General features: G+C 34.1%; 1 protein-coding gene across 1 annotated transcript in view; it reads left to right on the plus strand.

Annotated features, from left to right (window-relative positions):
- The window catches only part of PRR16 (proline rich 16), a gene marked incomplete at both ends in the record, with an annotated part of 177,853 nt that overhangs the window by 88,720 nt on the left and 75,768 nt on the right, over positions 1-13,365 (plus strand). The window lies entirely within an intron of this gene.

Consider the following 13,365-nt stretch of genomic DNA (forward strand, 5'->3'; position numbering starts at 1 on the left):
TTTTCTGAAGTGTGTAAGAGAAACTATTTTTTCATAGGCTATTTGTTCATGCATACAGGGTAATGAATTCTGCAGCATCCATGGCTCTATAAAATGCTTTGGGAATAGCTCTTAACTCACTGTTTTGCTTTGTTTTATGTATGTTGTTATCATTGATGAATCCACTTGTTTTTCACTTGACACTATTGAGTGCATTCAAGAATTTTTCCCCAATTTAATGCTTCTAATTTATATTTGAAATGAAATGAGATTCCAGCGGTTTTCATAAATGCAGAGTATTTTAACACATTTTTCTTGTTATTCTTTAAATCTGTAGGATATCCATGTAGCAACTGCAAGTGCCATTTTCTTTCATCTTCTATACTTTAAGAATATGCATGGTAGAAGTAGATGAAAATTGACAGACTAAAGAAAATTCTGTCATAATACAGACTCTCTGGGAATGAAGATTATAAGATGTAGGAACAATGTAAACAATAATGGCATTTAAATGTATCATATTTGTGGTCTTTTTTATGTTTAGAAAAAGACATTCAGAAGGATGATACATATAGATATTGCTACTTTTTATATATATTTACTTTTCTGTATTCACTTTATAACCCACTCACTGTCCCCTTCCTGATCAACCCCTCCAACAATCCCTCCCCGATCCTCCCATTCCTTCTCACTGGCACTTCAAGTTTCTTCAAGGCTAGGCTAGGCACTTCATTTTCCAATGAGGCCTGACAAGGCAGCCTAGATAGCAGAACATGCTCCACATATAAGGACCACCTTTTAGAATAGCTCACATTCTAGTTGTTCAGGGCCCACATGAAGACCAAGCTACACAACTGCGACCTATGTGCAGGGAGGCCTAGGTTCAGCCCATTTATGTGTTTTACTTGGTGGTTCAGACTTTGAAAGTTGCAAGGGTCCGGGTTAGTTGACACTGTTGTTTTTATTGTAGAGTTCCTATCCCTTGGGGACCACAGTCCTTCCTATTATTCTTTATAACAGTCTCCCAACTCTATCTACTGTTTAACTGTGGGTGTCTATATCTGTCTGAGTCAACTGCTAGTTGTATACTTTGTGTTATTTTACTGCATCCTGGGAGGATTTTCTTTTCTTGTCCAGTCTGATTGGTGTTCTATAATCTTCTTGTATGTTTACAGTCATCTCTTTCTTTAAGTTGGGAAGGTTTCCTTCTAGATTTTGCTAAGAATATTTTCTGGATTAAAGCAGAGACTCTTCTCCTTTTTCTATTCCTACTATTCTTAGGTTAGTTCTTTTTCTGGTATCCCAGAGTTCCTGGATGTTTTGTGTCAGGAAATGTTTTGAATTTAACATTTTCTTTGACTGATGTAAAATTGTTTTCAATTGTGTCTTCAGTGCCTAGGTTCTCTCTTCCATGTTCTGTATTCCAGTGGTGATGCTTGCATCTGCTCTTCCTATTCTTTTCTCTAGGTCTTTCATCTTCAGGATTTCCTCAGTTTTGTATTTTTTCATTTCATATATTTTCACTTCCAGATCTTTCACAGTTTAATTTATTTTCTTCACCTCTTTGATACTATCTTCCTATATGTTTTTAAGGTATTTATTTATTTCTTCTTTAAAGCCCTCTATCATTTTATAGGTGGCTTTATGAACAATTTTGTGTGTTTCTGTTGTGTTGTGATACCCAGGGCTTGTTGTAGTGAGGTATCTGTGCTTTGGAGGTATCCTATTGCCCTAGCTTTACTTGATTATGTTCTTTTGAGGGCCTTTAGCCATCTGAATTGTTTTACTCTGTTTTTGTTGTAGTAGCAATTGGGAGGCGAGATAAACCTCTATAGACCTGGTGGTGTAGGCTTCTGATTGGCTTCTTTGGGCTATATATAGTTCTGTATTTTTCAGGAGCCTCGAGTCCAATGAACATGGGCAGAGATAAAGTGGGAAAATATAGATCCACCTGGAATAGCATATAGCATGTTGTTCAAAGCAGCTTGTAATATGGTTGTTTTTAATAGCATATTATTTAGGATTATTTATGATACATAAAGACTTTACACATTTATAGGTGAAGTATAACATTTCAATCCAATGCTTAAAAATCAAACTGAGCAATTATCATTTTCATCTTCTTAGCTACTCACTGTTGTTTCATGTTGCTGAACCTCATCACTATAAGTAATTATTGGTTATTTGCTTAAATATAAGGAATACTTAAACTCTCAATAAAATTTAATAAATACCTCATTATTGTGGTTTATTAAGTTGGCATTTGTTTGAAATAAAAAATAAATAATTTTGTTATTTTTTTTTCTGAGCAACTAGAGAAACAGCCTTGTGATTTTTCTGGGTGGGAACATTGTAGGAAGGGAAATCAGAAGTTGCATTTTAATTGTTTAAGTCTGAGTTGCTTGTTAGATTCCCAAAGCAGACATCTAAGTTGCTTGTGAGATACATGAAAAAAAGTTCAAGAAAGTAGTGTGAACAGAGAGCTGTTTATTTATAGATACTCTTTGAGTTAATTAGACTAGATGGATTTCACTTAGGGATGAGGGGAGGAGTATAATTACTGAGCCTCTGAAAAGTTCAAATGCTACTGATTATAGAAATGAGAACGAACTAAGGGAGCTAAGGAAAAGTAGGTCATAAAATAGAAGAAGAGGAACATAATGTCCAGGAACCAAGTGAAGTGTCTGAAGGAATAGGCATAGTCTAATTTGTGTGTTCTGTTGTTGGCTATGTAAAAACTGAAAATGGCATATCCAGTTGTGGACTGGAACCCAATGACTTTTATAGGCACTACTCTGCTTCAGTTATGGTGAAAAAGAATACCTATGGGACTTGTTCTCAAAGGTGATGTGAGAAAAGCTTATGAGCAGAGCTAGTGTGTAAAAAGTCCATGGTATATTTTCCAGTATGCCTGCAGTCTGCCAAGGTGAAAGGAGAGACTCCTGTCCTGGTTACCTCTTTAACTAGAGCACACATAGAAGACTTTCTTTTAGTCTATCAACCTACTTATGTCTGCAAAGGTGAATGCTTGTGAATTAAAAATATTGACAGGAATTGTTTCTGAATATTAATGCATTTCTGCTTCTCTTCCTCCCTAATACAGGAGGTTTCCTCACTTCTAATTAAACACTTTGAAGAAATCACTCTTTTTCTACTATGTTAATAATAACAAAAGAAATAACTCTCTATATAGAGTCTATTAGAAACCGTTGAATTTGATTTATATTTCTCAAATGGCCACAGCTTGCATGATTATCTGTTGTTTGAATATTTTCTGCCATAACTGTGAAGGCCTTTGCATTTGGGCAGCCGATTTTGTGGTGAAAGACCTCAAACTTTTCTTGGTCTGATTCAGTAGAACATTATAATGAGCAGAGTTAAAAAAAAAAAAAAAAAGATGTTCAACTGTGGCAGATAGAATACCTGAGGATCATCCCTGGATATGCTATTTGGCTAACTAGAGGGACAGTGACAAATGAAAATCTCCAAGCATAAACTATCACAACAGATTTCCTATAAACTGAAATAAGTAACAACTGCACTCAATTTTAACTCATGTGAAATTGAGGCATTGTGTTGTGCAATTGCCTAATGCTCCATAGATCATTTGTTAAGAGTCACTGTCTATGTTGCATCAATTGATAAGTCTTTAAATTCAAATTGTCCACACGAAGAAAGGTAAAGTTACATTGTCATGTTACTGAACTGTGCAGGAAAAAATGCATCAGTTTCATTAAATGATACATCCTTTAAATAAAGTATTTTGTCATGTATCACTAATTACATTAAGTACAATAATGTGAGTTTTTACTTTTTCATCTAGTCCTTGTTTAAATGATACAACCTTGAATGCAAAATATTTTGTCATGTATTAATAATTATACTGAGTACAAAAAATTAAATTTTTTTAACTTAAAAAAAAAAGAGTCACTGTGGAAGCCTGGTAGAGTCTACACACTGGGGAATTTGATTACCAGCTTTTCTCATTCCTAGTTCTGGTTCACTGTGTTTTAGTGAAGTAAGGTTTATAAGAAATTACCTGCCATTGATTTTTTTTGAGAAATGAGAACAAAGCCAAACATACTTTTGAATGCATAAGGCTTCATATCATTTTGTGATCTCCAGTTGAAATATTTGGACTTTCTTTGAAGGTTTCTGCTCATCAAATTATGATAGAATGGAGTTATAGTCAGCATTTTGTCTCTCAAGGTTCTATACCTACAAGAAATGCTTTTTGAACTCTTTTTTATATAAAAGAAGGGAGACATATTTTTAATTAGGAAATAAAAATATTGTAGGATTTAAAAGAACATTTACTTACATTGTTTTAGATAGCCCTTTCTCAAATGTATACCCATCACATGCCTCTCCCTCTCTGTACATTGTTCTACTATTTTATTATTTCTGATTAAGTAGTAATTCAGCTCCATCCAGCCCAGTTTATTAAAGCTTTTCCAGTATAGTACTAGCTTACATTCATTTTCAAAATTTGATTTTAAAATTACAAAATCATGAAAATGTTCTATTTCTTTACCATTTATACTTTTACCTTTCATTTTTAGAACTATAATCATGTTAATATTATTTTGTAACTATCTAAAGAATTAACTTTTGTTATATCTGGTCTAAGTTCACTTGATATAGCTAAGTACTAACCAGTATAGTTAATGTACAAATGTAGAATAAAAAATTCAAAAATAGTTGTGCTACCACACACACACACACACACACACACACACACACATATATGTATATATATATATATATATATATATATATATATATATATACATATATATATATATATATATATATATATATACTTCTTTCTAAGATTCACAAATTGTTTTCTCAATGAAATGATTTTTAAAATAATTTCATAATTCAAGATTATTTATTTGCAAATATTTAATAGTGGATGAGTGTTCCTCTTTCTCTGTATCCTTGCCAGAATCTGCTGTCATCTGAGTTTTTGATCTTAGCCATTCTGATTGGTGTGAGGTGGAATCTCAGGGTTGTTTTGATTTGCATTTCCCTGAGGACTAGGAATGTTGATCATATCATTAGGTGCTTCTCAGCCATTCAGTATTCCTCAGTTGAGAAGTCTCTGTGTAGTTCTGTACCGTATTTTTAATAGAATTCTTTGATTCTCTGGAGTCTAACTTTTTGAGTTCTCTGTATATATTGGATATTAGAACTCTATCAGATGTGGAATTGGTAAAGATCCTTTCCCAGCCTGTTGGCTGCCATTTTGTTTTCTTGACAGTGTCCTTACTCCACTGTTGGTGGTATTGTAAGTTGGTACAACCATTCTGGAAATCAGTCTGGCAGTTCCTCAGAAAATTGGACATAGTCCTACCTGAAGACCCAGCTATTCCACTTCTGGGCATATATCCAAAAGATACTCCAACATATAATTAGGCCACATGCTCTACCATGTTTGCAGCAGCCTCATTTATAATAACCAGAAGCTGGAAAGAACCCAGGTGTCTTTTAACAGAGACATGGATAAAGAAAGTGTGGTACATTTACACAATGAAGTACTACTCAGCTATTAGAAACAATGACTTTACAAAATTCCTTGGCAAATGGATGGAACTAGAGACTATCATCCTGAGTGAGCCAACCCATTATCAAAAGAACACACACGATATGCACTCACTGATAATTGGATACTAGCTCCAGCTAGCTCTGAATACCAAAGAAACAATTACAGACATTAAAAAGCTCAAAAAGAAGGAAGGCCAAAATGTGGAAGCCTCAGTGCTCTTAGAAAAAAAAAAATAAGAAAATGAAAAAATTCCGGTATTCATCATGTATTAGTATGTGACAATTTTTAATCTGTAATAATGCTTTATAAAATAAATAAATAAATGGAAACATTTAATAATAAACTATTAATATTGGATATATATATACAATTCAGTATAATTACACATATAAATAACATTTATTTTTTAATATTTCCAGAATATAATAATTTAAACATCAATGATAACACCAGCTGATCAAGAAAAAGCATTCCAAGTGTACAAATGGTGTGAATGGTCATGTCTCAACAGAAGACATTCAGATGGCCACAATATGCAAGAGGCTACTCAAGCTCACTAATCAAAAAAGTACACATAATTAAAATCTTTTTTTTCATCCTTTTATTTCCTTCTTCTTTCCGTTTTACAAATTGCCTCAATTCCTCTTGAGCTGGTCTGAAATCCACTGTGTATGCCAGGCATGTGGTGCCTTTTACCTCACATATGCTTTCTGCCCCTTGCGAATCACCACACCGAGTTTTTACAGTATTTCTACACATCGGCCAGAATGATTAAGACAGGGAAATAGATGGTTTGAAATAGTAAGGAAAGGGAGCAATTAGAATTACGACATACTTTTGATGGAAATGTAAATTTTTAGGTCCCCTAAAAAGCTTGTTTTAGCATCCACTGAAGCACAAACAATGCATACATGGAACCCTAGCTCTAGGTGACACCAATACACCTTGTTCGTGTCATCAGTCTGTTACTTGAGTACACATGGGGACATGTGAACACTCCTCTGCACTAATGTGAAAAGGAGCAATTCCACCTGTGTAACTTAGGCGACCAGTGAACTTGTTGGAGTTACTTACAGGAAGCATGGATAATTCAAAGGCAACTTAAAGCCAGGTTAATGTGGGTGAGGACTGATGAAAGCTCTTCTATGGAGCTGCATCCCTGGCCAATCAGAAGACAGCTTGTTTATGGCTTCTGTTTCCTTTCCAATTCTTTGTTGCCTGTACAACTTTAGGAGGGTCCTAGTGAGCCTTGGAAGAGCCACAGTTTCTTAGACCTTGTAAATTTCCTTAGCTTCCTTGTCTTATCAACCTTCCCTCTTCCTTTTGTAAACATTTTAATTTGGGGGCAATAGTTATGCAAAAGTGTGCAAATGACCATTTACAGAAGGATTACTTAAACCAGTCCAAAAACCCAAGAGTAACCCAGAGCAGTAATACCGTGGATACAGCATAATAAATGCAGTATTTCATAGCAAAGGAACAAACCCTATGCTTCATTAGACAGTAATTGTAAAATTTCATATGCTTACCAAGCAAATAACAGACATAAAAGGTAAATTAATATAAATAAAATTGAAAACATGTTAATGAACAAAAGTAATGTATACATTAAGTTATACTTCTAGGTGTATTCCAAAAACATCTTCCCTTCTGTAAAAAGCCTGGTAATATTTCTAGAGAAATAAAAACAGTGAGACCTATGGGGATCCCTAGAGTTTTGTTCATTATCTGTTTCTTGAGCTACCTGTTAGTTTCATGGCTGACTTCCCTTTGTAAATGCTTTGTGTCTCTTTGGGTATTCATGGCATACAATAACAACTATTGTTTGTGGAAGGTTGAAAAATATAAGGGAAATTAAGAAAAAACTATGTGCAGTTACTACATTTGCTTACACTAGCTCTTATTGAGAAAAGATAGGTTGCTTTTTTTTTTAAAATAATAAAGCCCTGCCTGAGTGTTGCGAAGAAGTCCACTTGTACGCAATGTTGTTGACAGTCCAGTTTTCACTCTGCAAGGAGTTTTAACCATACCACTAACTCATCTTTCCATGTATATCTTAAAATAGAGAATTATTAATATAAACTAATGACTAAAATAACTATTTAAGATATTTTTTTCTTACTAAGTATGTACTGGAAACCTTTTAGTAGGTAATGTGAGACTTCTAAATCAATGTGCCCAGTCTACTTTATTGATTAGCATGACACCTTTGTCTTTTTCCTTCAGGAATTTCCTTCTCTCTTCATTTTCATCTTTTTTTTTCTTTCTGCATTATCCCTTGCTATGCCACCAGCCCCATATTTAATATCACAAATAGCAGGTACCTTTTAAGTATTTATTTGTAAGTCTAATGTATATAAGTTAAATATAAACACTATGTTTAGATTGGGCTAAACAACATTGAAATATGTACTATTTTGTTATCATTTTAAAATAAAGGGGCCTCTCTTAAAAATGATTATTTTGTATCTTTAACCCAATGCCTGCATATCTAAACAGGTCTTATTGGAGTCTTGTTTCCTAAGAGGGACATGGGAAGGGAAAGCTAGAAAGATGGACTTGTATCATGTATATGTATCAGGTAGAGTTCAAAGCTTTCTAAAACAATAGTAATGTTAACTTGATACACACTTGCACAATGTTCATACCACTTTGCTATAAGATCTTTTAATCTGCTTGCACATATACTTCCATTTATGAAACCAACGTCTTGTTGAATCTGGGAAATATGGGTATTTTACTATGTCTTTCTCTAAGCTACTCAGTGTCACGAAGATAAAAAATCCTAACATTTTAATGGTATAATTAAAATGAATTGTTTTGGACTTACTTAGTTTTTCAATTCTCCTGTGTAATATAACTATGAATTTTTTATATTGTGTGTCTTCCTCCACAGCTTGATTTACTTATTTTATAAAAAATTACAGAATAGGGCATTTTAATCATTTTATTTTACTTTTAAATCCACATTGTTCACAAAAACTTATCTTGAATAATTAGTTGAGAGCCATATACACTGTATAAGGCTTAAATCCAACATAACTTTTAAACATCTCTTTAAAAGATTATCCTCTTTGACTGGTAAAATTTCTAGAGTCCTTTCTTCTAGCATTTTAGAATGTAGAATACATTCTCAATTTTTCTTAGACTCAAAATGTTTGATTGTAATAATTCAGAGTTTCTTGCTTCATTCCAACTCTATAGAACCCATTGGTTACTCATGCTCCATCTCTGATAGGTCCTTTCCCAAGCCATTTACCACCCAATTTCTTAAAAACAAAACAACAACAAAAAAACCCCCAAAAACCAAAGAAACAAACAAACAAATTTCTTTGAGATTCAACAGATGAGTGAGATCAGACACGCCTTACCTTTCTGCTTCTGGCTTGTTTAATTAAACAGACTGATGTGCACTTCTCCCCGTATTTCCATAAATTACAGGGCTCTATTCTGTTTGTATCACTGAGATTACTAGCGGGGATGCCTGTGCGTTTATACCTCCTAATTTCATGTACTCCTCAGTCAATGAACACATGCATTGTTTCCATTTCTTGGCTCTTGTGAACAGTGTTGAAATGAACATGGAACTGAAGAATATCTCTCAACATAATGATCTCATTTCCTTGGGTACATGGCACAGAAGTGGGATTGCTAAATGGTGGGCTACTTCTAATTTTAGTTTTGGAGATGTTGTCATACCATTTTCTATAGTGGCTTTGGTAATTTACAGTGCCCAACAGAATATTAGACTGCGGTTTTCAACATATCCTTCACATTAATGGTTGACTTTAGATTTTTAATTGGCCCTTCCTTGATCTCACTGAGAGTTTGACCTGCATTTCCTCAGTGATACTGCAGTTTTTATCCTGTGTTAGTTATCGCTTTTGTGAGATGTTTACTTAGATCTTAAATAAAAATATATTTAAATTGGTTTAGATGCTTTCAACTTCCTTCCTTCCTTCCTTTCTTCCTTTCTTTCTTTTGAGACAAGCCTTTTTAACGTAGCCCTGGCTCTCCTGGAACTTACTATGTACACCAGGTTGGCCACAAATTCAAGAAATCAACCTGCCTCTGTCTCTGGAGTGCTGGGATTAAAGGTCTGTGCCATTGCTGCCCAGAATGCTTTCAAGTTCTGTAAGTTCCTGTGTGTTCTGGTTATCAGCCCCTTTTGCTGATGCATACACCGCAACTATGTTTCCTATTTCACAGATGTCAACATCTAGTAATTGAGGGATCCCAAATGAGAGTCACATTAACGGGGACACAGGGGATGTAGGAACATTCATCTCCTACCATTTTTCTACACACCATCTGCCTTTGCACTGTTTCCTTGACTGTGCAGAAATGTTTTAGGTTAATGTGATGCCATTGTTCTTCTTTTTTAATGTTATTTCATGTGCTTTGAATATGAAAAACAAATTGTAGGATCTGTTGTTTTGCTCTAATATGCACATAAGTGATTGTCAGAACATATTAATGTTCCTTTGGAAATCACACATATTCTACCTGGTGTGCACAAAGGTAATGTTTTCAACTTGGCATAATGTACATTAGGGGGAAACTATGACTCCTTAGAACTTATGCTTTAGCACCTGAATGCAACACTTCAATGTCATATTTAATGTGGCACTTGACAGGGCTATGGGCAGAAGATACACAAATACTATTTGCGTGTGTTTATCACAACGTTCTGTGTGGGATTTAACATTTGAGCTTTTAGATCAACTAAAGCATATTACCCACCCTAGTTTCCAAGCCTTCATTTTTAATGTTAAAATTTCTAGTAGAATAAAGTGCCTGGCCTCAGGTGAATAATGGTAACTGTGTGACTAGCACAGGATCCTTCTTTTCCTGCCTTTTGAATCAAATGGGAATAACCACCATTCTTCCGTTTCATGCTGTCATATTTTTATTGAAATCCAGCATTCTTAATTCTTTTGGTTTTCAGGTCTTCAGACCTTATAGAACTATACCACATTTATTGTGTGAGAATGAACATGTATACATAAATATATGTGTGTTTATAATTTTAAACTCTTATCCCCCTGGAGAAATCTTATAAGCCAATTTATTTATTTATTTATTTTAATGTTGAGAGACGAAAGAAAGAAAGCATGGGTGTATGCCAGGCAATGGTTAGGTGTGAACAAAATATAATATAAGCTTGTGAATTCATTTAAATGTGATTCATCAGAAAGTATATATAGCTATATATACAGATAAAAGAAAACTGTATTCTAAGAATGTTCTTTGAAATTTTAACAAAGAAACTGAAGTAGAAAGAGTTTGTATTTTTATCTACATGTCCTTTGCAGTCTTGCTACACCCATGTTAAAGAGTCACTAACATGAAATTTCAGTTAGCAAGGATTGTAATCCCTGAGAGATTCAAATCAAATCAAATCTGACTAGGACAAAAAACCCCAAACAAACAAAAAACCAAAACAACAGAACAACAACAATAAACATAGATAGATGGATTGACTTTGAGGTTCAGCGAAGTCTAGAAGGTGAGCTTGGTAAACCTTCATCCTCATAGGTTACTTGTTTGCAAGTATGTTAGTTCAGTTTTCAAAACTATATAATATTTTTGAAATAATACCAATTTTTAATTCAAGGCATCTCATTCCACAAGATTCTGTACTCTGGTTATTGATTTGTTTTTTTTTTTTTTTTTTTTAGATTTTATAAACTTTTGTTAAAATGACTTACAAATAAATAAAATTATCACATGACAAAATCCATCAGACTCCAAATATATAACTTTCAACTTAGTGAACTTTTATAAAATTAGGACATTTTTGAGAACTTTCTTCTCCTACTGTGTTGCCTTGTCTAACCTTAATATGAAGGTATGTGCCTAGTGTTATTGTAACTTGTTATAACATATTTGATTGATATCTCTGAGAGCCCTGCTATTTCCAAAGGGAAAGTGGCTGCCAGGACACAGATCTGGGGTATGTCAGAGTGATGAGCTGGGAGGAGAGGAAAGAGGACACTGCAGTCGGAGGAAATACACAAGAGAAGAATAAAAAAGAATAGGCATTTAAAACAGAGGCTTGGAACTTCACATCATATTTTACACTTTTAGTTTCTAATATATTTTACGGCCTCATCTTTTCAGAAATAGTTTCCTTTCTGATCTTTGGAGAAACACCATGTTAGAAATGCTGCTCCCTGGAGCACCTTGAAACATCTTTTCACAGCAGCTAATGAGGTATGAAAAGATACACAAACATGTGCTTTGGTCATAGGATATTTGCTGTGCCCTCCGCCCACTTACAGTGCATCAGATGCAACATGGAAGATACCAGGGTCGGTTATCTTCTGAATGAGGGCTACTGGTCAGATGTAACAGGAAGACCATTATTTCCGCAAACCCACTCGATTTCCCTGGAAATCAGAGTTGGAAATGAAATAATTATGTGAGTCTTACAGGCTAGGATGAAGTTCACACTGTTAGGAAATGATAGAAATGTTACATAAACCCAATCATTTTGTACTATTCAGATTAGATTTTTAAGTGGCAACTTTCAAATAAAAAAAAAAAAAACAGAAAAGAGAAAGAATGAAGAAACCAAGAGAAGCGAAATAAAATGAAAAACTACTCAATAGGAAGCTAAACATGTCACCAAAAATACATTAAAAACTTGCAAAGAGTTAAGAGGAAAAAAATCAAATATAAAAACCTCCAATCTAAAGGCTCTTTGGCCCCTCTATTAATACACAGCACATACAATCATGTTATTTGAAAACTGTTTCCTCACTAAACATAATACATTAGAAAATTTCTGGTACTATGACTCAGTGTAAATAATTTAATATTATACAAAATTATACCAAGTAAGTGAGCTGTAATTATTGCAAAATTATGTTTACTGCTGGTATGAGTCTGTCACTGTAATACACAGTCAGACAGACAGATAAGGACACAGTTCCTAAACTTTGATTAAATCTCTTTCCCCTAAGTATTTAATTTACATGAAATGTTTGTGTTGTTTCTTTACAGAAGTTTTAGATTTATAAATTGTATATTAATGCATCCATTTATATGTGGCTAAAACTATTAACTCTGCCCAGGAATGTGACTTAATGATTCAGTATTGAATTCAAATACTTGTTTGCTGTTCTCTGGGCTCAGTCTCCACTATCCCAACACCAAACAAAAAGTAAAAAAAAAAAATAGTTATAACTGTTCACTTTTTAATTAGATAAAAAGATTACCTATCATTGGTTTGAATGGTAGAATATATCTGTTATTTACTGGAGGACTATTATCATCTAGGATCTCAGAACATTAGAGACACTCTCTAGCCACAGTGCATGCTTTTGCAAGTAGTTAGGTTTTTTTTTTTTTTAATTTTTTTTCACTCTTCGGTATCTTTTCAAGACAGTCCTGTAATGACACTGATTAGAACCATTCAGATGGAGATTCACGATTCACAAAGTAAGCATTATGTTTACAAACCCCTCATTGTGTGTAATCTCCTCACCTGCATATTACCAAGGCTCCCATTATCTTCTCCCTTAATGCAAATTCTCTCCCTCCCCCTAGGTGTTAGCATCACCATCAGAGACTGACAAAAGTGACTTTGCTTTTTACTCTCTCAATGAGCTAAAAGCTTCACTTTTTTTTTTTTTTTCAGGGAGGAGTTTGTTCTGTGAGCTTGCAGATGTGGTTCTGGTTCATGAAATTATTTTTCTAGCTAGGCCATCATAACGTGTCAGAATATATTCTGCATAGATGCTGGGAACATCACCTTTTCCTTTTTAATCGTAATTCCCACTGTCTCTTGAACTTGAAAATCTCCTTTTGCCCTTCAAATAAATAACTTA

Source organism: Micromys minutus (genome assembly GCF_963924665.1).
Source record: "Micromys minutus genome assembly, chromosome: 8".
Classification (NCBI taxonomy): Eukaryota; Metazoa; Chordata; class Mammalia; order Rodentia; family Muridae; genus Micromys; species Micromys minutus.